The sequence below is a fragment of the Ambystoma mexicanum genome, chromosome 7q (assembly GCF_040938575.1).
Source record: "Ambystoma mexicanum isolate Mex_15411 chromosome 7q, UKY_AmexF1_1, whole genome shotgun sequence".
NCBI classification, from domain to species: domain Eukaryota; kingdom Metazoa; phylum Chordata; class Amphibia; order Caudata; family Ambystomatidae; genus Ambystoma; species Ambystoma mexicanum.
In genome coordinates this window covers 341,913,865-341,935,601 of record NC_090941.1, presented here as the reverse complement: position 1 = coordinate 341,935,601, position 21,737 = coordinate 341,913,865, and positions in this window count along the sequence as shown.

Sequence of the window (21,737 nt, the reverse complement as noted above, 5' to 3'; positions counted from 1 at the left end):
TTTGGAAAGGAACATGGGAAAAACTGGATCAATATGTCCAATACCCACACCAGAACGACTTTGGAATTCAACTAACAAGCCACACAAGCACAACAGAACTATAATTTCTAGACCTAACAATAAAGTTCATTGATCACAAACTGCGCACAAAAACATACTGAAAACCAACGGAAGTCAACTAGGTGCTACACGCAACTAGTTGCCACAGAAGGTTTGTGATTACCAATATACCGCATGGAGAATACATCAGAGCAAGACGCAACTGCAACACGAATGAGGCATTCCAAGATGAGTGCCAACTACTGGATCAAAGATTCAAGGCAAGAGGTTATACTGCAAACAATTTGCAACGTGCAAAAGAAAAAACCTTGGCAATACAAAGACAGTCTCCACTAATACCAAAGAAAAAGAAACAAAACAAGGACGGTAACATCAGATTTGTAACTCGATATAACATGGACAGTTAGGAGATACAGAAAATCTTACAAAAACACTGGTCTTTACTCCTAATGGACCAGGATATCAGATTTGATCTGACACCATACCCACGCCTTTCTTTTAGCAGAGCACCAAACCTGCGAAATATCCTCAGTCCATCATTCATGCCACAAAAAAAGATTGTATCCACAGAGTGCCTCAGCAAGAACACAACTATGGGATTCACCGAACATGTTCCATATGTGGATATGCAGTGAAAACTGGTAAATTCAAAGACTGCAAGATGTTATCATTAATGAGAATATTAATTGTAGAAGCAAATATGTGATTTATGTAATCATCTGTGTATGTGATAAAATATATATAGGCAGTATGATCAGGGAACTTCAAATAAGGATCAGAAAACTCCTCAACAGCATACACTCACAAGACCGGAAGCTTCCTCTGGCCAATCACTGGCAAGTGAACCAACAACTTGAAGACAAAAGGAAGATTTGCTTTCATGGGACTCCAAACTGTAAATCGTGGTACCATGGGAGGAAATAGAAAACGGAAGCTGAGACAGCAACATCTAGTATGATATGCAGATTCAGATGCATGAGGAACAAATTGAACATGGATCATGACTACAATGTATTTCTGTAAGAATGTTACTGCCTCAACTAAAATCAGTGAACTGAACATCCCCTCCCAAATCCCACTGTCACATGACCATAACCAGGATTCGCAGTAACTCCCAGGGCCCCTCTCTTCATTTTAAGGGCCACGTACATGACGCAATGTGAAACACACTGCCTACTGGCAGGGCCCACGACATCCCTACTACACAAACCCCAAAACGCCAAATAACCCTCATGATGTCATCTATATCTGTAGATCTACCCATGACCTTCCAACCTCATCAGGACAAAATAATGTGCCATGCGGACCTTAACATCCCCAACTTCATACCGCACATGCACACTACCAAATATAGATACTGCGTACCACATGCAACTATCTTACCCAGAACGGTGGATTGCACTTCATTCCCCAAATGTCACTATTTTATGTCCATACCACGACACATAGCAACACCCAGGGTCGCCCCCTTGAACCTATAGGTCATGTACAACTAGTACAGATGCATATGACACAAACTGCCTACAGGCTGGCATCTTGACATACCACCAGGATAATCTCTCAGGAGATATACTTATTATATCCCTTTATGATGCTGAATAAGATGGAATTACTGTACCACACTGCTAATAAAACCCTAAACACCCTTTACATTCCAACTCTGCAGTAGGACACATGTGCATTCAGAATATGTCAGCATAATGCCTGACCTAACTCAGTGCGCATGAGCTCACAAGCGTTCCTCAGACACTTCCACAAGTGCACAATTCCCATATAACCACAAATTACTTTTGTTCCATGTCGGCTCAACGAGAGCAGCATACGCGCCCCAACGAAGCACAACTCAGGTAAGAGGAAACTGAATTTGGAACAGCTCTCTGCTGCTCACCGACAAATCACCTATGCCCCCAAATACCTAATTCCACAACGCGTGTCCATGAACACATGGACCACATATTCATTCCATAATCAAACAGCCTCAACATGCTGCAGACAACAGGCAGCATATTGGGTATAACTTCCCTTCAAAACCCATTAATACTGTCTGGTGAAAGGAAGCGTAAACCACGTACTCAGATCGGAAACAAACAGGCATCAGCTGCACACGCCAGGGGGCTATCAAGAATATCTATTCACTCCCTAAACACTGTCTAACCGTTAATCCACACCTACACAATTGAGGCCACAAACTGTGCAAGCCTCAAGCTAATCATTTTATCACAGTGCAAAAAAGAAATGCAACAGGCACAGTCCCAGTAACTACCAGCAGTGCACGAATGCAGGCAGCACCACCTCCACACTGGCACCACCACAGATCACTTTTTCTCCACGACCCTGGACAGGTACAGCCACCCTTATTTGATTCACATAAGGGCACTACACTCACCATGGAAATTACAAGGGGTGGAATCACAGCACTGTGCATGTACCAATTGATACCAGCTCCCCCATGACCTAATTAGACCTCCATTCCTCCCCAGCCTATCAAGACTCCAATTTCAGCTCAGACCTACAGAGGGCAACATAACAGGACTACTACGGCCTATACAGGACTAGTAAGTCCAGGACCCTTCGGGCACCAACCAAAATACACAAGGTAAGATAAAGACATAGCAAACAGGGATTCTCCCATTTATTCTGGCGCAATTATCAAGCGCTCAAAACATCTAATCAACTTTCCATTCCCTCCTCTCTCGTTCTCTCCCACAACAACGTTGAAAATTGTTTCTGTTGTAATCTTACAAATATGTATGAATACCTTACTACTCTGCCATTTACAATCATGCTTAACAATGTATTTTGGATGTGTCACAAATAAACTACTCACGGGTTATAACCAAAATGTCTGCACTGAAACACTTGTGTATAGGCGCGTTACAAATGCCATATCATATCACATATGTCACAAACTATCACCTGTCACAACTATCACTTGTTGACATGTATACTGAAAACAACAGCCTTGAAAAGGACCCTAGAGGTCGAAACACGTGGCGGCTGACCACACAAGACCACATGTCGGCTTTAAAATAATAAAACCTAAATGGTTTGCACCCAATCAATTGTGTGGATAGTCATCCTTTCAAAAGAAGCATTTTAATGTACTTACTTTGTCACATGTGAAGGGTATTCGTTTTTCGGTTCCTGATTGTAGTGATGTGCTTCTTTCCTGTTAATGTTAAAAAAAAGGATAGTGGGCATATGTGGTAATGGTGAGGTACTGTTAGGAAGGAAAGGTTATATTTGTAATGGAAGGAGGAGTGGTGGGGAAAAAGTTAATAGTATTTGTGGATGGTTAAACATTGTTGCTTTTAGGAGCATGTTCTTGAAATTTAAGAAATGTGTGTGTGTGTGTGCATTTGCAGAAGCTCTGTAACAATTTGTAAAAGTGAAGAAAAGTTGATGGAAAAGATTGTTAGTACACTTTAAATGGAATTGGGGTCTATAAGTTTAATGTGTTAGGAGTATATGAATACTTGCCAACAGGATGCATTATAATCTGCAGCCAGGAGTTTATGTAGTCCTAGAGTTTTTGTTTGCATTATGGGACTTGTAGTTCCACTTTTACCATTATAACCGTTGGAGTACAAGTCGCAGAATATAGAGAAAAAAGTAGGACTGCATAAGCAGCTGAAGATTGGAATGGGTTCTGTTAGGATGTTTACATGTACTGTTAATAGATTAAACGTGCACACACTGAGCTCCAATTACAAATGGTGTAAAAATCAGTTTTTCCTTTTTTTTCTTTGTTTTATGAAAAAGGTACACAATGCTGCTGGAAATACAGATATACATTTTTTACTTTCTTTAAAAGGCATCCAAAGAAATATGTAGAAAAGCACAGCATTACATATGTTTATTTGGAACACATGTCACAGTTTTGAATTGTGAATTTTTGTTGTGTTTTTTTCCTTTACATTCTGGACTTGTAGTTTCAATTTAATAATGTGCAAAGTCAATTGACACTGACAGAATGCAAAGGAAAAAAGAAAGACTTAAGAGGCACCTATACATTGGAATGGGCAATGTTGGGATGTAGCAAAAACAAAGAGGTGATGGCTGGAAGGTTTAGAATTAATCTTAACCACTGGCAAGGCTCTGGGCAACCCTCCAGACCACCGTTCTTCGCCTGCCAAGCCATTACAGAAGGGAACGACCATATGCAAATCAGGCTTGGCCCCACCCCAAAAGGGGCAGTCCAGCCCGAACTGCTAGGCCACATCCCCTCTGCACGAGACCACAAGCATCCCCAAACATGTTTCGCCCTTGTTGGGGCTCATCAGTGAGGAGTAGCTTGGGTCTCTAGGCCCAGCAGGCACGGGACCCACGTCTGGGCATACCCGTCCCACTCGGGGTGACATAGCAAAAACAAAGAGGTGATGGCTGGAAGGTTTAGAATTAATCTTAACCACTGGCAAGGCTCTGGGCAACCCTCCAGACCACCGTTCTTCGCCTGCCAAGCCATTACAGAAGGGAACGACCATATGCAAATCAGGCTTGGCCCCACCCCAAAAGGGGCAGTCCAGCCCGAACTGCTAGGCCACATCCCCTCTGCACGAGACCACAAGCATCCCCAAACATGTTTCGCCCTTGTTGGGGCTCATCAGTGAGGAGTAGCTTGGGTCTCTAGGCCCAGCAGGCACGGGACCCACGTCTGGGCATACCCGTCCCACTCGGGGTGACATAGCAAAAACAAAGAGGTGATGGCTGGAAGGTTTAGAATTAATCTTAACCACTGGCAAGGCTCTGGGCAACCCTCCAGACCACCGTTCTTCGCCTGCCAAGCCATTACAGAAGGGAACGACCATATGCAAATCAGGCTTGGCCCCACCCCAAAAGGGGCAGTCCAGCCCGAACTGCTAGGCCACATCCCCTCTGCACGAGACCACAAGCATCCCCAAACATGTTTCGCCCTTGTTGGGGCTCATCAGTGAGGAGTAGCTTGGGTCTCTAGGCCCAGCAGGCACGGGACCCACATCTGGGCATACCCGTCCCACTCGGGGTGACATAGCAAAAACAAAGAGGTGATGGCTGGAAGGTTTAGAATTAATCTTAACCACTGGCAAGGCTCTGGGCAACCCTCCAGACCACCGTTCTTCGCCTGCCAAGCCATTACAGAAGGGAACGACCATATGCAAATCAGGCTTGGCCCCACCCCAAAAGGGGCAGTCCAGCCCGAACTGCTAGGCCACATCCCCTCTGCACGAGACCACAAGCATCCCCAAACATGTTTCGCCCTTGTTGGGGCTCATCAGTGAGGAGTAGCTTGGGTCTCTAGGCCCAGCAGGCACGGGACCCACGTCTGGGCATACCCGTCCCACTCGGGGTGACATAGCAAAAACAAAGAGGTGATGGCTGGAAGGTTTAGAATTAATCTTAACCACTGGCAAGGCTCTGGGCAACCCTCCAGACCACCGTTCTTCGCCTGCCAAGCCATTACAGAAGGGAACGACCATATGCAAATCAGGCTTGGCCCCACCCCAAAAGGGGCAGTCCAGCCCGAACTGCTAGGCCACATCCCCTCTGCACGAGACCACAAGCATCCCCAAACATGTTTCGCCCTTGTTGGGGCTCATCAGTGAGGAGTAGCTTGGGTCTCTAGGCCCAGCAGGCACGGGACCCACGTCTGGGCATACCCGTCCCACTCGGGGTGACATAGCAAAAACAAAGAGGTGATGGCTGGAAGGTTTAGAATTAATCTTAACCACTGGCAAGGCTCTGGGCAACCCTCCAGACCACCGTTCTTCGCCTGCCAAGCCATTACAGAAGGGAACGACCATATGCAAATCAGGCTTGGCCCCACCCCAAAAGGGGCAGTCCAGCCCGAACTGCTAGGCCACATCCCCTCTGCACGAGACCACAAGCATCCCCAAACATGTTTCGCCCTTGTTGGGGCTCATCAGTGAGGAGTAGCTTGGGTCTAGGCCAATGTTGGGATGTATGCATGTGCTGCCAAGATATTAAGCTGTGGGACACTAAGTGGCATTTCAAAATGGTGTACAGGTCTCTTTTATCTGGTGTTCTCTTATTGTATGGAAAAGTGACACAGTGCTGCTTTACATACACATGTGCATTTTTTTAACTTTCATCAAAATGCTTGTAAAAAGAAACATTTTGAAATGCAGAGCATGGAAATTGTTTGCTGCTTCTTGTGAGCATGTGATGAATGCTGCAGTGCATATTATTTGCTAGAGTGGATTTGTGAAAGAGTTCAAGAGTTCTTTTTTGTTTTAATATAAGCATACCAGTACTATGTTTTCTTAGATGCAGATCTTGCTGAATTTGGAAATAGACATTGCGGGCAGTTGCACAGTAGTTTTTGCAGATGTCTGTCATTAACAGGAGATATGTACTCTGAGAGTTCAAGTGTACATATCAAGTGATGAAGAGAGATGACAGGGTTAGGTGTAGAGGTTTTGGATGTGATAGCTGGATGAATGTGTGACTCTTTTTTTTTCGCGCTCTGAAACACTTGTGTACGAGCACGATAGAAATAAAATATCAATCAATCAATCAATCAATCAATCTTTGAAAGCATCCATTGAGCGAGTGTTTTGAAAATGGGAGTGGAAAGGGTAGATGGGCTGCCCTCTGCAAGCATGCCCGCAGACAAGGAAGCAGTCCGCGGATGGCACGTGCTACATCCAGGTCTTTTGTGGATGCCTGGCATGAAAAGGGGACTGTGGGGAGTAGTGAATCAGGATTGCTGGGTGTTGTGTACAGGAAGAGAGGGTAGTAGGAGTTTTGTTTGCAGGATTTGTGAGAGCAGTGGTAATGGATATGGCTATGTGTTTGAGAAGACAGAGTGTGTGGATTGTGGGGGACTCTTCAATTCAGTCATTGAAGGTATATGTTGATAATCTGGGCCTCCTTTCAAATATTGGATTGGCAGAAGTGGAAGTTTCATGGCATGCAGTTTGTGGCTCAAACTGGGCAGGCTTGCTTTCATTTTGTAAAAGTAAGGCTCACTTAAAATATCCATATATTGTGATTGTCCATTGTGTAGGGAACGATTTGGGGTTTGTGACTCCAGTGTCTTTTCAAGTTGCACTGAAGGATTTTTTTAAAAGCCTAATGCCACTATTTCCTGCTGTTCCGACCGATTATTCTTATTTTAAATAAATCAGAAAAGCACATGGAGATGTTTAACAAGATTTTTGCAGTCCTCAAAAGGAACAATCAAGGCAGATTGTGAATAAAGGTGTATATGCATTTTTGGATGCCTAAGGAATGTCATATTTTGAGAATGATAATATCAATTCTCAGGGTGTGAATTTTTTTGTGCAGGTGGAATTCACTTCATAGATGTCGGAAATGCAATGTTCCTTTATACTGTAAGGAATGCATTGAAGACGTTCCTGTAAGGAAAAATAAATCATAAAAGCCAAAAATAAAAAAAGGTGTTTGTGTATACCCCCAAATAAAGGTTATTTTCAGAGCCACCATTAAAGATTACATCATTTACATTGGGCCTCATTACAAGTCCGACGGTAGGCGTGCCAGAAAAACTGGCAGGCTGCCGCAGGACCCGGAATGAATTACCGCCTCTGTGATTGCCGGAATCACTGAGGCATTACAACCCTGGTGACCCGGTAATTCCAGAGGCGTAATTCCATTAATCCCCATTCCCCGTGGAGTCCTATAGGACTCCACGGGGATGGGGACAATGGAAACACTGGCACCATAAATAACAGTGCTGGTGTTTCCATTTCCATCTGCAGGCAGGTGGTGTTACTACTGCAATGTCAGACATGGCGGGAGTGACACCACCCACCTGCAGAACTCATAGTCTGCCGGTCAGGAGCCAACGGTGGAGGCAGGTTTACCACCAGCGTTTTTTCCGGACTGGCAGGCTTGTAATGAGGCCCATTGTGTTTCATTTCCCTTCATGCCCGTTTCAATTGGACGACATGTCCGCGGATACCATCGTTGTCCGCGGTGGCACATGCCACATCCTGGTCTTTTGATGCTGCCTGGAAAGGAAAGGGGGCAGTGGAGGCCAAATACAGTTGTGGTGTCCGTGGACATCATAGGATCAGCCAATCAGGTTTTCTGGCTGTGGTGTACAGGAAGAGAGGGTAGCACGATTTGCATTAGCAGGAGTTGTGAGAGGATTGAAAATGGCTGTGACAATGTCTTTCAGCAGGTAGAATGTCTGGATTTTTGGGGGACTCTTGGGTCCACTGGTTGAAGGTGTATACCGAGCATTGGGGAATAGCCACACATCTTGGATTTCCTGAATTGGAAGGTTTCTGGCATGGAGTGCATGACATGAAGTAGGTGGACTTGCTCCCATTTTGTGCAAATATGGTTCGATTGAATCATCTGTACATTATCATTATTCATAGTGGTGGGAACAGTTTGGAGAACGTGACTGGAATCTCATTGCTGTTTGCAATGAAGGAGACATTGGGAAAGTTGAAGGAAATGTTCACAAATTCCAACATAATTTTTTCACGAATTGCCCAGAGACAGATGTGGATGCGTTCCAGCTCATTTGGTCCACTAAAGGAAAATGTGAGGCACTACGTCACTAAAGCTGTGTGTGCTTTTGTTTGCGATGTTGGCATGAGATCATTCCATAATGAGAACATTTAATATGATAGGGCCAACATTTTTCAGTGAGTGCAGCCATGACCTATGTTTATGTATGATAAGGTTCCTGTATTAACAACAACACTTCAATATAATGTTGTGTTTAGATGAGTACATTCTTTAATATATTAAGTAGTTCATGATAGGTCTCCCGATCACCCCTGACATCTTGTTACCAACATTATACACACAACCCCTTGTAGGGACTTTTCATCAAAATGAATTTCATATGTGATGTCATCAGTGATGTCATCAATGATATTTATGATGTCATCGTTGATGTCCTGTTTGTTAGTCTTAGCAGTGCACAGAGGATGCACAGATTATGGTTGCTTTTGTTTTACTCATAACATCCCTTCAACAAAGTCTTTCCACTCAATTTCATAGGATTTTGTTAGTTCCCTGGATTTCAACCCCTGCACACATGAGAAAGTTGATTGATGTGAGGAACAAAACCCGATGTCCTGGGACCTCACAAACTATGTTTGGAAGATATTTGCACCACAACTCACAAAATCAGTGCAACATCAATGTGGTATTAGAAGGACCAGACAAAGGTTATTTTAAGCATCTTGACACCAGGAAAAACATTCTAAGTTCCTTGTGGAATCTTGAAAAACACATTTGAAGGCCCTAAGACGCACCGTTTCTGATATATTTGCAGTTCAAAGCACGATATCTGTGAAACATCAATGTGGCCATAGAAGGACCAGACAAAGCTCATTTAAAACATCTCGACAACCAGGAACAAAACTCGGATGTCCATATGGGGCATCAAATAACATATTTCAAGGCGCTAGGACACAACATTTCTGAGATATTTGCACTGTAATTCACTGCACCATGCCAGTGTGTGGCAATAGGTGGGAAGAGCGCACAGAAGGTCCAAGTATGCTGCAGCACACCAACTCTTGCCTCCTCTCCATGTCTGTTCCAGGGGATGTAATCCAGCCACATGTGCTTATTCTCTGTGCAGTTTACTTCAGAGTGCAAAGCACATCAAGTGATAAGCGACTCGTAAACAGGGACCTACAGGATCATTGATTTTTAACAAATAATTACAGTGCTTTCATGTCTGTCTACTGGCTACATGCACACCCCAGCCCTTTCCGCAGATTTCATCACCTCAACGCATGACACGGTTGCCTGAAATCCACGAAACATCATTGTGGTCATAGAAGGACCGGACAAAGCTCATGTTAAGCATCTTGATGTGAGAAACAAAATTCAGGACCTTGAAAACCATGTTTCAGGGGTCCGGGACACACCTTTTCCAAGATATTTGCCCTGCAATTCGCCAAAACACACAGCAACGTGCCAGGGTGAGGCGACAGGTGTGGAAGTGTCTCCATGCAACAAACAAAACACGAAGTCCTCAAAAACCATGTTTCAAGGCCCTCGGATGCACTTTTATGATATACTTGCACAGCATAGCATCACAACACACAGCACTGCGCCAGAGTGAGGCAACATGTGGGGAGAGCACACAACGACAGGTGGGGAGAGTGCACAGAGGTTCCCAGTATGCTCCCACACTCCAACTCTCACCTCCCCTCCATGTCTGCTCTGGGGTATGTAAGCCAGCCACACACGCACACATTCTCAGTGCAGCTTACCTCAGAGTACAAAGAACATCAAGCAATAAGCAACTTGTAACAGCAAACTATAGGATAATTGATTTTCAGAAATTGATGAGAGTGTTATCATGTCTGTCTACAGAACCCATGCAGAGTAGGGTTACTTATTGCTATCAAAAGTGAAAGAGCCTGTGGTGTGAGGCATCACATCATGTATGAAACAGTGATCCTGCTTTCCCACATTTGCCTCAACAAATATTACAGTAGCTGGTCAAGCTAGAAAGCAATATGTTTGCTTTCCTGTTCCTAAATTGTATGTACTTGAAGGATGTTTTGGCTCTAGCCCATATTAATGCCCAATTTGTGTCAAGCATTGTAAACCCTAAATCTTCCATCCATCTTAACAGAATTTGTATTTTTGTATTTATTGAGTATTTATAATGTGCCTATACACAATGTGGTTCAGGAAATGCCTAATGCAGTGGTTTCTTGACTGCTGTCCATACTTGTATATTTGTATAGCGATACTATTCGACATTGGGGTGGTTGTGTGGCACCAATGCCCTCTCCAATGATGTCAGGAGTCGTGTTGCCTCCACTCTCATAGTTGAGAATTAAAACCTGTGTTGCACGGATAAACAGTGAAGCCTACCTTTCTCCCTTAAAATAGAATCTTTCTGATAATCTGGAACGGATTGTATTCTGACCTGTAGAAATAGATCTGATTTGCAGGTGCAGCCATTACATCTTCATCATATAATGGAGCCCCTGTCAAGGGCTGCTTAAAATTCTGGATTGCCATAAATTGGAGTAAAAGACAACATGAAGGACATAAGACCCAAGGGAGTTACATGACATTCATACCTGAAAAGGTCTATCTTATTTCAGGACCCATAAATAATTCCACATGGACCCCTTGCTCTCTGTGTCTTAGAGAGACACATCTTCACCTTATTGATGACACTCAGCAAAACAGAAACACATGTCTTGACTTGCTGTTGGTACTCTTGTTTAAAGCAGAATTGCATAGATTGTGGATACTTGGCTGTCCTTGTTGAGGAGAGGCGGTGGCAGACTGATATGCAAATTAATGTTTTTCCTTTGTTAACGGTACCGTGATCTAAAACATGGTTGAAGTCCCTCCTGAGCGTAGACCATCCCTGAGAACATGGCCATGTTTGTTTTCAGAAGAAGGGTTTGCACAATGTTGTACATTTTGAGTTCTGATGGTTGTACTCTAAGTTAGAATGGTAATCACAACATGGAACCTTTGCTGTTTATGCCCAGGAGTGCCACATATTCAACTCACTGTTGATGTCGAACAAGGAAGAATAATCTGTGTTTGCTGTTGGTACACATGTTCACAGGAGCCCCAGAGAGACAATTCTAGAACCGTAATCCAGATTTGGACTCCTTGATCTCTGTGACTTAGAGAGACATAGATTCATCTCACTGATGATGCCCACCAGGGCAGACACACTTACCTAGGGCTGCTGTTGATACTCTGACTCAGAGGAGAGTAGCCTAGTGACACAATTACATCGACACAGGTAATTGTATTTATGTTTCTTTATTGGCGAGACCCCGCAGCCTCTAGCTACGGCTCCCCTCGCTCAACGGCTGCTGCGGAATGTTGATTCTGAGCGTAGATCAACATTCCACAAGATGCCTATGCACGAGCCCGTGCGTATTACAACATATCCTCTTCCCTTGGATAAAAATATTTACAATTTTCTTAACAATGGAAAATGAAACAACATCACATGACATGTCATAAATGCCACTTACTTTAACAAATATAACCATCCAAGTAGCATAGATAATATTCAATGTACTCCACTCTTAACAAACATAATCCCTAAATCTTATGGGACGCCCACAGCTCCTACCCACACGATCCCTATTTTGAACTAGATCAGGTTCCTGAGCCATAGCATTCTGAACTTCCACATTTACCTGTGGATCAACAGGACCTAGGATTGGTACCCCCTCTTGCTGTTCACTCCCAATGGATTGAGACACCACAGGATTATAATCCATCGCTGTTTCCTGTGTTTCCTCCTCCCACTCCACCACATCCTTATCCACACGTCCACATCCATCCACCGCCACACGCCTCTTACTCCAAACAGAGCCATCCTCCAAATGCACATACCCTTTTCCCACTTTAACAACCTTCCTCGAGGGCATAAAAGTGCTGTACCCTTTATGAACTAATCTAGGATTCTTTATGTACACCTGATCCCCAGGCTTTACATTCAACTCCTTCCTACTCCTTTGTGAGGATTCCATAGTCTGCTGGCGCTCTAAAATGCTACGATGTATTGCTTGCAAATCCATCTCGCATGGGCCACCACCCCCCATAGCCAATGTCCTCAACCTTGTACCTGCCTTCCTGCCCCTCATTAGTTCAAATGGAGATCTTCCCGTAAGCACGGCTGGAGTCCTCCTATATGCAGCCAAATATTGTGTCACAACTTCTTGCCAATTCCAACCATTGGCCAACGCCAATTGTATGGCTGACTTAATCGTGCCATTGGCCCTTTCAACCAGACCATTTGCCGACGGATTATACAGAGCTGTCCTATAATGCGAAATGGCATGCTTTTCCAAGAATTCTCTCATGGCACTAGAAGTGAACTGCACACCATTATCCGTAACTAAACTTGCCGGTAAACCCTCACGGTCAAACACTCTTCTCAGAAAATCAATTACAGTACTGGTCTTAATATCTGAACACGCCGCCACCTCAATCCACCTGGACGTATAGTCCACCAACACCAACATGTACCTGGACTCAGGCTCTAAAGAGTCGAATGGACCCATAATGTCCAAAGCCAATTTCGACCATACCTGCTCTGGAACCTCAACAGGATGCACCGGTTGTGGATGCAGTACCTTACTCTTATCACTGACAGAACACGCTTGACACTCTTTCACCACCTGTTCCACATCCCTGTCCATTGACGGCCACCAATACTCCTCTCTCAATCTCCTTTTAGTCAATGATCGGCCCAAATGACCTTCATGTGCCAATTCCACCATTCTCCCCCTCAAACTTATCGGGGGTATCAATCTACTACCCCTCGAGACACCCCAAGGACCCTCTGCTAATTCCTGGAGAACCTGACCATAACCTTTCCCTTCCGGCCTCTCCTTCACAGTGTGCCACCCCTTCACCAAACCTTCCTTAATCCACTTTAACTCAATGTCACCCTCAGACTCCTGATCCCACACCGACTTCTCCACAGCCGAAGTGACCAAAGCAACCTGACACTCCTGCACATCATCCTCCTTCCCTACTTCCCCCTCACTATCCTGCTCTACAACTGGCAACCGGGACAAACAATCCGCGACAACATTCAATTTCCCCGGAACATACTGCAAAGAAAAATTGTAATCTTGTAACTGTACAGACCACCTCGCAATCCTCGGGGATACTGCCATGACTCCCTTGGAAGAAAATACCTGTACCAACGGTTTAGGGTCCGTTCTGACTACATAAGGTATACCCCACACAAATGTCCTGAAATGTTTTGAAGCCCACAACACTGCCAAAGTCTCTTTCTCTATTACCGAGTACCTGGTTTCCACATCTCTCAAGGTCCTCGAAGCAAAAGCCACCGGGACCCATTCCCCATTGATGCATTGCTCCAGCACTGCCCCTAGGCCCACCTCACTTGCATCCACCGTCAACGCAGTTCTATTTTTTGGGTCAAATGATTTCAGACATGGAGCCTTCTCCACCTCCCTCTTAACCAGCTCAAATTCTGCCGCACACTCCGCAGACCATACAAATCTTACGCACTTCCTCATAAGAGCTCTCATGGCCACAGTTTTTTCCGCGTAATTTGACACAAATTTAACATAATACTCTGCAAGACCCAGGAAAGCTCTTAGCTGATCCTTATTAACCGGAGCTGGCGTATCCCTCAACACTTGTACCAACTCCCTTCTTGGACTTACACCTCGTGAACTCAAAGTGTGTCCCAGATATGTGACCTCCTCCACCCCCACCTGACACTTTGTTAATTTTACTGTTAGACCACTCTCTTTAAGAATTTGCATGACCTTCCTTACCCTTTCATCATGTTGCTCCTTGCTGCTGCCCCAAACCAAAATGTCATCTTGAAAATAGCTGACACCCACCACCCCTTCAAACAACTGATCCATTAGCCTCTGAAATACTGCCGAGGCCGAAGCCAAACCAAACGGCATACGACAAAATCTGAACGCCCCGAATGGAGTCACAAATGAAGTAAGAGGTCTCGACTCAACATGTAGGTCAATTTGGTGATACGCCGTTGACAAATCAAAAGTCGAAAAATAATTAGCCTCACCCAACGTCAAGAGCAACTCATTAATATTTGGCAAAGGATGCCGATCCACCCATATGCTGGCATTTAACTCCCGGAGATCCACACACATTCTGATGCTGCCATCACCCTTCTTCACTAAAACCACAGGAAACAACCACTCCGAAGCCTCAATGGGTTCTATTATTCCTGCCGCCTGCAACTTAGACAATTCCGCCTTAAATGCCTCCCTCACTGAAACTGGCACCCCCCTCACCTTATGAACTCTAGGCCCTGCACCCTTCTTCAACACAATGCGATGCGTAAAGCCCTTAAGCTTTCCCAGGATGTCGGAAAATACTTCCGGAAACTCACTCATAAGCACTGTAGGAGTAACTCTTACATCCTTCTCTTCCCTTCTCTCCCTGACACTGAGAACCGGTTCTTTTTCACCTGGATGAATTTGTATTTTTAGTGCAGCCTGCTCGTCCCAACCCAACACACTTGTCCCTTTTTTAGCCACATACAATTTACCTAAAGTTTGCCTTCCTTTGAATGAAAAATTTGACCAATCATAACCCAGTAGCTCAATGGAACTTTGCCCATATGCATACGGTCTGATATCTGGAGCCAACAAAGTAGAGATCGGCTTACCCAAAACCTCTTGATACACTTCAGGAGACACGAGTGTATAAGGTGACCCAGAATCCACCAACATATCCACCGGGTGCTGGTCCACCAATACTGACACCCATAGACCCTTCCGCCCACCACCTTCCACACGTAATATGACAGTCTGTTTAGGACCCCCACCTGAAGCTCCCTCCAGGCCCATAGTCAACTCTTCTGTAGTTACATTTGCGACTACCTGCCCTTTACACATTCGTGCAAAATGGCCCATCCTTTTACATTTCCTGCACTCTACATTGCTAGCCGGACAGAATTTCGAATCCACTGTATGACTTGCCCAACCACAATTTTTGCACACTTCTTTACTTTTAGGTGCTCTATTCCCTTGTGCAACCCCTTTGTCCAGAGCCTTCTTGCACTTTGACACCACCGCATGCACCGTCTCCCTATTTCCATCCCTTTCGGTAACAATTTGTACACTCGCCTTGGAGGCTTCAATTGCTCTAGCAATCTCCAAAACCTTATCCAGTGACGGATCGCTCTCAATCCACAATCTCTCTCTGATTTTTTGATTTGACGTTTTCATCATTATCTGATCCCTTATATGTTCCTCACCGTTACCCGGGAACCCACATGTAGCCATGAGCGCACGTAAGGCAGTAACATATGAATCTATACTTTCCGTGGAACCTTGTGCCCTAGAAAAGAACTTATACCGCTCTAAAACCACATTTACTCTTTTTCCAAAACGTACTTGCAATTTCTTCAAAGCTGTCTCATAGGCACTTACAACCATTTCCCCTTCACCTCCCCCTTGAATCATTACATTCTCTCCAGGCAGGTGACGAAAAACTCTCAAGCCCTCCGTACCAATACAATTAAGCAAAGCAGCCTCCTTTTCATCATCGTTAAACTTTGCCCCACCAGCAGCCCGCAAATATACTTTAAAGGCATCTACCCACTGCTCCCAAGGCACCACTGGCTCTCCTGGGTTAGGCAGAAATGCTGGTGGAGGCCTAGCTGCTGTATGCAACATGGTCAACTTTACTGGCCAAAAACTTGTGCCCACCCAAAATAACTTATACACACTTTTAAGTGCCCTTATAATCAGAGACACTTTGAGTCAGTAAGCACCACATCAACCAAGATGACGGCACCCGGATGTCTTCCCTTGTGGCCTTGTGAGCATGCACCCCCACGCATATGCAGTACAACCAAAATCCTGGCACAGGGTGAGTCACAACCAAAGATATATCCAACGATGTGGGATGTCCCAACCTTGCCAGCCCCCCAGGCCACGTAGCTGATGGTGTTCTGCTCCTGTTTATTTATTTTTTTTTTTTCACCAATCCACCAACCCCACAGACAGCTGCTTCATAAAGCACACTGCGCCTGCTCCTGCAGCCCCTCCTGCTTCCCTGGAGCGACCGCAGGAAGCTCTGAGCACGCAGACGTCACCATAGCCCCTCCTCGTTATCTACGAAGACACTATCGGGGCGGAGCTCACTGCCGGAAGAACTACTGGTGCCTGTGCTCCCGTTGGGCCACCAACTCAGGCACGCCACCGGGGGCGGGACCAGCTGCCGGCGGACACTATCGGGGCGGCGCTCACTGCCGGAAGAACTGCTGGTGCCTGCCAATGCCTGTGCTCCCGCTGGGCCTCCAACGCAGGAACACCCCCGGGGGCGGGACCAGCCGCCGGCGGACAGCGAATACAGGGCCAGCTGCCGGCGGACTGCAGGTGCGCTCGCACACCGGCCTCCGATCCGGGGCACCACACAAGCTGCCCCCGGCCAACCGGCAGCAACAGTTCCTCGTCCTCCGCACCTGACGGCGTGAGCGCCCGCTCTGCCCAGTCCCACTGATCCAGGCAACCGAGCAGCTCCTCAACCTCCACCGGGGCTGGACCAGCTACCAGCAAACAACGAATGCGGGGCAAGCCGCCGGCGGACAGCTAATGCAGGTGCGCTCACCGGCCTCCGATCCGGGGCAACGGTTCCTCGCCCGAACAGTTCCTCGACCTCCACACCTCACGGGCAACCACCCGCCCGGCCTTCAAGCCCGCAGCAGCAGCTCCAGAAGGTCCAGCGCCAGTCGGCCCCCGTCCACACCGACTGCGCCACAGGCGATGGGGAGCCAGACAGCAGGCCAGCACACGCGCGGAACAGGGTCTCGTCCACAATCCCGGTCCTCGTCGCCAATGACACAATTACATCGACACAGGTAATTGTATTTATGTTTCTTTATTGGCGAGACCCCGCAGCCTCTAGCTACGCCTCCCCTCGCTCAACGGCTGCTGCGGAATGTTGATTCTGAGCGTAGATCAACATTCCACAAGATGCCTATGCACGAGCCCGTGCGTATTACAACACCTAGCATGTTGGTGCTAAATGGGCTTGTGGGCAGGACCAGCCGGATATGCAAACTGAAATTCATCCTCTGTAAAAGTTACAGTGAGTTACAACGTAGTTGTTGACCATCCTGGTTTGAAACCATCTCAGAAGATAGGGTATTATGGCAGGTTTGTTTTCAGTAGAGTATCTAGTAGTTGAATGTTTGGGGTTCCACCATATGTTAGGAGGTCAATCCACACATTGACTCATTATTCGTTGTTATTTACAGAGACTCAACTTCACCTTGTTGATGATGTCCAATAAGATAGAAACATGTGTTTGGAGTTTCTTTTAGCCCTCTTGTTCCGAGGAGAAATGTCTAGAATGTTGGATGCCAGGGGGTATCTATGGGGTATATATGCAAATGGGTATTTCTCCTCTGTGTAATTTCCAGTGAAACAAAATGTGGTTGTAGAGTCTACTGGATTGTAAGGATCCCAAAGAACAGGTTACCAGGACATGCTCGATCTCACTAGATGGGCTCCCGGAATTTTGTTTTTTAAATGTGATATTGCAGTTGACCCAACTGGAAACTCAGAGTGCACATTCACAACCTTCCTTTCTGAGTGCACAATGGAATGACACTAGCACAAGCAGCTTTCAAGTGTATTTGCAATAGTGGTCATATCATTGTGAATGGGCACACGCAGTGTGTGCGTGCAAATTGTTACATAATACTGCCACGCCTGTTTATCTACTTGCACAAACTCAGTTTGGAGAAACAGTAATGAGCAAACATTTACATATGTGTCAGTCTTTGTTTAAATACTTTATTGTTGTCATTTTTTTCTTTGCTTTGGCTTCTCTTGACTAGACTGCAATAACCATTAGTAGGAAAAAAACATGTTTCTTGGGGGTTTTGGGTCTGCATGTTTCTGGGTGCTTTTGAGTCCATGGGCTTCATTAGGAGTTTGGAGGTAACCATGGCACTATTAGCGCCATGGCTGCCTCCAAATCCTTACCGACTCCGCCCTGGTGAATGGAGCTATTACCGCCCCATTCCAAGGTTGGGTGGGGCGGTAATTCCCCATTCACCAGGGCCCTTCCCCATTCCCATTTGAGCCCCCATAGGGCTCAATGTGAATCGGAAAGGCGCTAATAACGGCACCGCAATTTGCGGTACCGTTATTAGCACCAAAGTCCCTTTGCAGGTCCCGTCCTAAGGGAGGACTCGCAAAGGGAACTCGTAATAGGGCGGTAAGGGATTACCGGTACCTGTGCCCTTACTGGTACCGGTAATCCCTTATCGCCCACCTCATATTGAGGCCCCATGAATCGGCTCCCAGCACAGTACATTTGTTCCATGCAATGTTCTTGCTCGCATTAACTACTTAGTGTGTGCTTAGGGCCTGATTTACAGAATTGTTTGTGTGCTGAAAAGTGACTTTGCGCATTGTTTACCCGCAAAACTCCTTTCCTCGATTCATCGAACTGACATTGCATGCCTTTCCAGGACCTTGCGGCGACTCTGCACAGGTCCATCACAGCTTTGCATGCCCCTGAGTGCTTTGCGTGACACTTCCAGAAAAGTGTCGGATTGTCCCTACGCAGAGAAATAAATAGGGGGCGGGACATGCATATTCACAAATTTCCTGGCAAAATGAGGAAGAATGTTGGGATGTTGAGGGACGGGCCACGCAGTGTAATCGCACATCCTGTCAAGAGCAAACCAAGCCAAATTCATGGAACCCAAAGCGCAACTTCACATCGGGAAAAGGTATACGCAAACCTTGTGGACTCACCGCCACATGACAGGAGGCGCAGAGTACTGTGTGCATAGGATCCAACGCACAGAGCTCGGGTTCACATAGCAATTTAGGGGTGACAGCACGTATTTGAGGTGCTGGTTTGAAATAGGCGTGCACGTATGGAGATTAGCGGTGTGCAGCTGTCATTTACGGAGGTTTGCGCACAGATTTACCCAGCGCCGACTTGAGTTACTTGACATGTAATGCATTTTATTGGGGTGTAGTTACTTTGCTCCACGTTTAACGTTTTGTAAAGTAGGCCCTTTGTGTTATCTGGGAAGGTGCTAATCCATACAAAAGGTACTTTCTAAATCGTGCTATGGCTTGTGCAGTTTAATGGTATTGTCCCAGGAATTAGGTTAGCCCTCAACCTTAGTTTTGTTGCTCATACACTCTGTACACGTTTATTTTCCAAAGGAATAAGTAAAATGTGCAATGCACTGATAATGAACTGCAGGTATTTCCATGTTTTTTGTTTTATATTTTGTTTTACTAAAATATGTTAATCTTCATATCAGTGAGCCATATGCAACACAATCTGCTGTGGAATTCACTCCGTGCAAACGAATATTATAAACTGCATTTTGTGCACTTTGGAAGAAAAGCCGAATTCTAAAAATGTTCGTAGCAGAAATATGCGTCTCTGTATATCAGCAGCATTGACGCACAGCGAACGCATCACTTCACAGACTAAAGTCTTGCAAATAAAAGCAGGCATGTACCTAAACAATTGATTTCGCTAGGGGGCGACGGGGGGCAGGTGGGAGGGTGGGGAGGGGGGTGGGCGCTGACAGATTATAACAGATAAACGTTTACACATTGCTGGACTTTGGGGGGAAGTTGAATAAGCCAGGAAACCTTTTCATACTGATAGCAAGAACAGGATATTGCTCTTTACATCATGGAGCAATGAAAGAACAAAGCATCTGATCTATGTCAGATTTCGCACTGCACGCGTCCTAACTGAAACGCCGTTTCACAAGGTGGTGGAAAACCACAGTGCGATCGGGAGCCCACAAGAATAAGTGGCTGGTGAAGTCCGCCCCCTATTTAACACATACGACACCTTCTGTACAAAAGGCACACGAGGCATTCATGTCTATCTATTATTGCTTGTGGTTGGCATGTTAGGCAAATGTTCAACTGATCCTCTTGACAAAACTGGTATCAAGGAGCGAGAAATGGGTTCATTACTTTATATTTTTCAGTGGAATGTTGTGAAATGTTATGCTAAGGCTATGATATGATATGGCACGGCACTCATAACGCGCCTATAAACAAGTGTTTCAAGTGTTGCTGGGAAAATCCAATAATGCACAGAACGCCATCATTCAGGACACTTTTGGTGGAAAGGCAGTACTTGAAGTTGTTACAGATATTGCTGAGTGATGTTATGACACAGAAATATATGTGGATGTTCGTTGTTACACTTTAAAGCAACCGGCGTGTGAAAAAGAAGAAATCACACGAGTGTGCAAAGTTTAAAACCACTACACAGATCGCGCTATAAAAAGCACCCCCACAGAGGGAGGTTTCAAGGAACTCGGCTTAACTACACATACACAGGAGGAGTTGCAGAGGGATTGAGTCTATTCGTGGGAATGTTGATTGTGAACAATACACTGGGACATGTGGTCTTCGTGCCATTAATTAACAATTTTGTTAAAAAAAAGCTATAAATGAAAATTGTAAAAGACATGCTAATGCCCGTGTTTGCTCTTAACTCATTATGAGTTTGGTTGTGTGGCCAAAAACGGTGGTAGAGCACAGTTACTACTGCAGTGCCACACAACAAAACGATGGGCTTGGAGGTAAGGTGGAGGAAAAACCTCAGAAAATGGAAGCAATTCTGCCACCTTACTGCCCACAAAATGCTAGTGGTAACTCCGCCAAAATCTCGGGCTACCACCGACATACGGCGACTTGTAATTTGGCAGGAATTCCGCCGGACCACATGGCATAGCGGTAAATCAATTTGGTGGTATGTCTGTGGATTACCGCTGAGATACCAGCAAACTCATAATGAGACACTTTGTCTTCCAATAACCTCTGTACACCAACGATCTGTAAACAGAAGACATTTGGGCCTTTAGACTTATTTATTTAAATTGTATTGGTGTTTTGAAAGGCCTGATGTAACAAATAGTACATTTCCTTTGAAGCACGAGCATGTAAGGGACGGGAAGCGATTAAGTGAGTTGGTGTAAGAACTTTTGCACACAGCTCGCAAGGTTGTATTACGGTTTCCGCAGATCATAAATGCAAAGTGAAATTGTCATAAAGTATAGGAGGAGGTGTAAGGGAACATTCACAACAGGCCCCTAAGAATGAGATTCAGTTCCCAATTAATTGGGTAAAGGGACAATAAGGAGTAGATAAAAGGAAGGAGCTCGGGAACATTCAAAGCAAGACCAGAAGCTTATATTCTCATTACCTGTC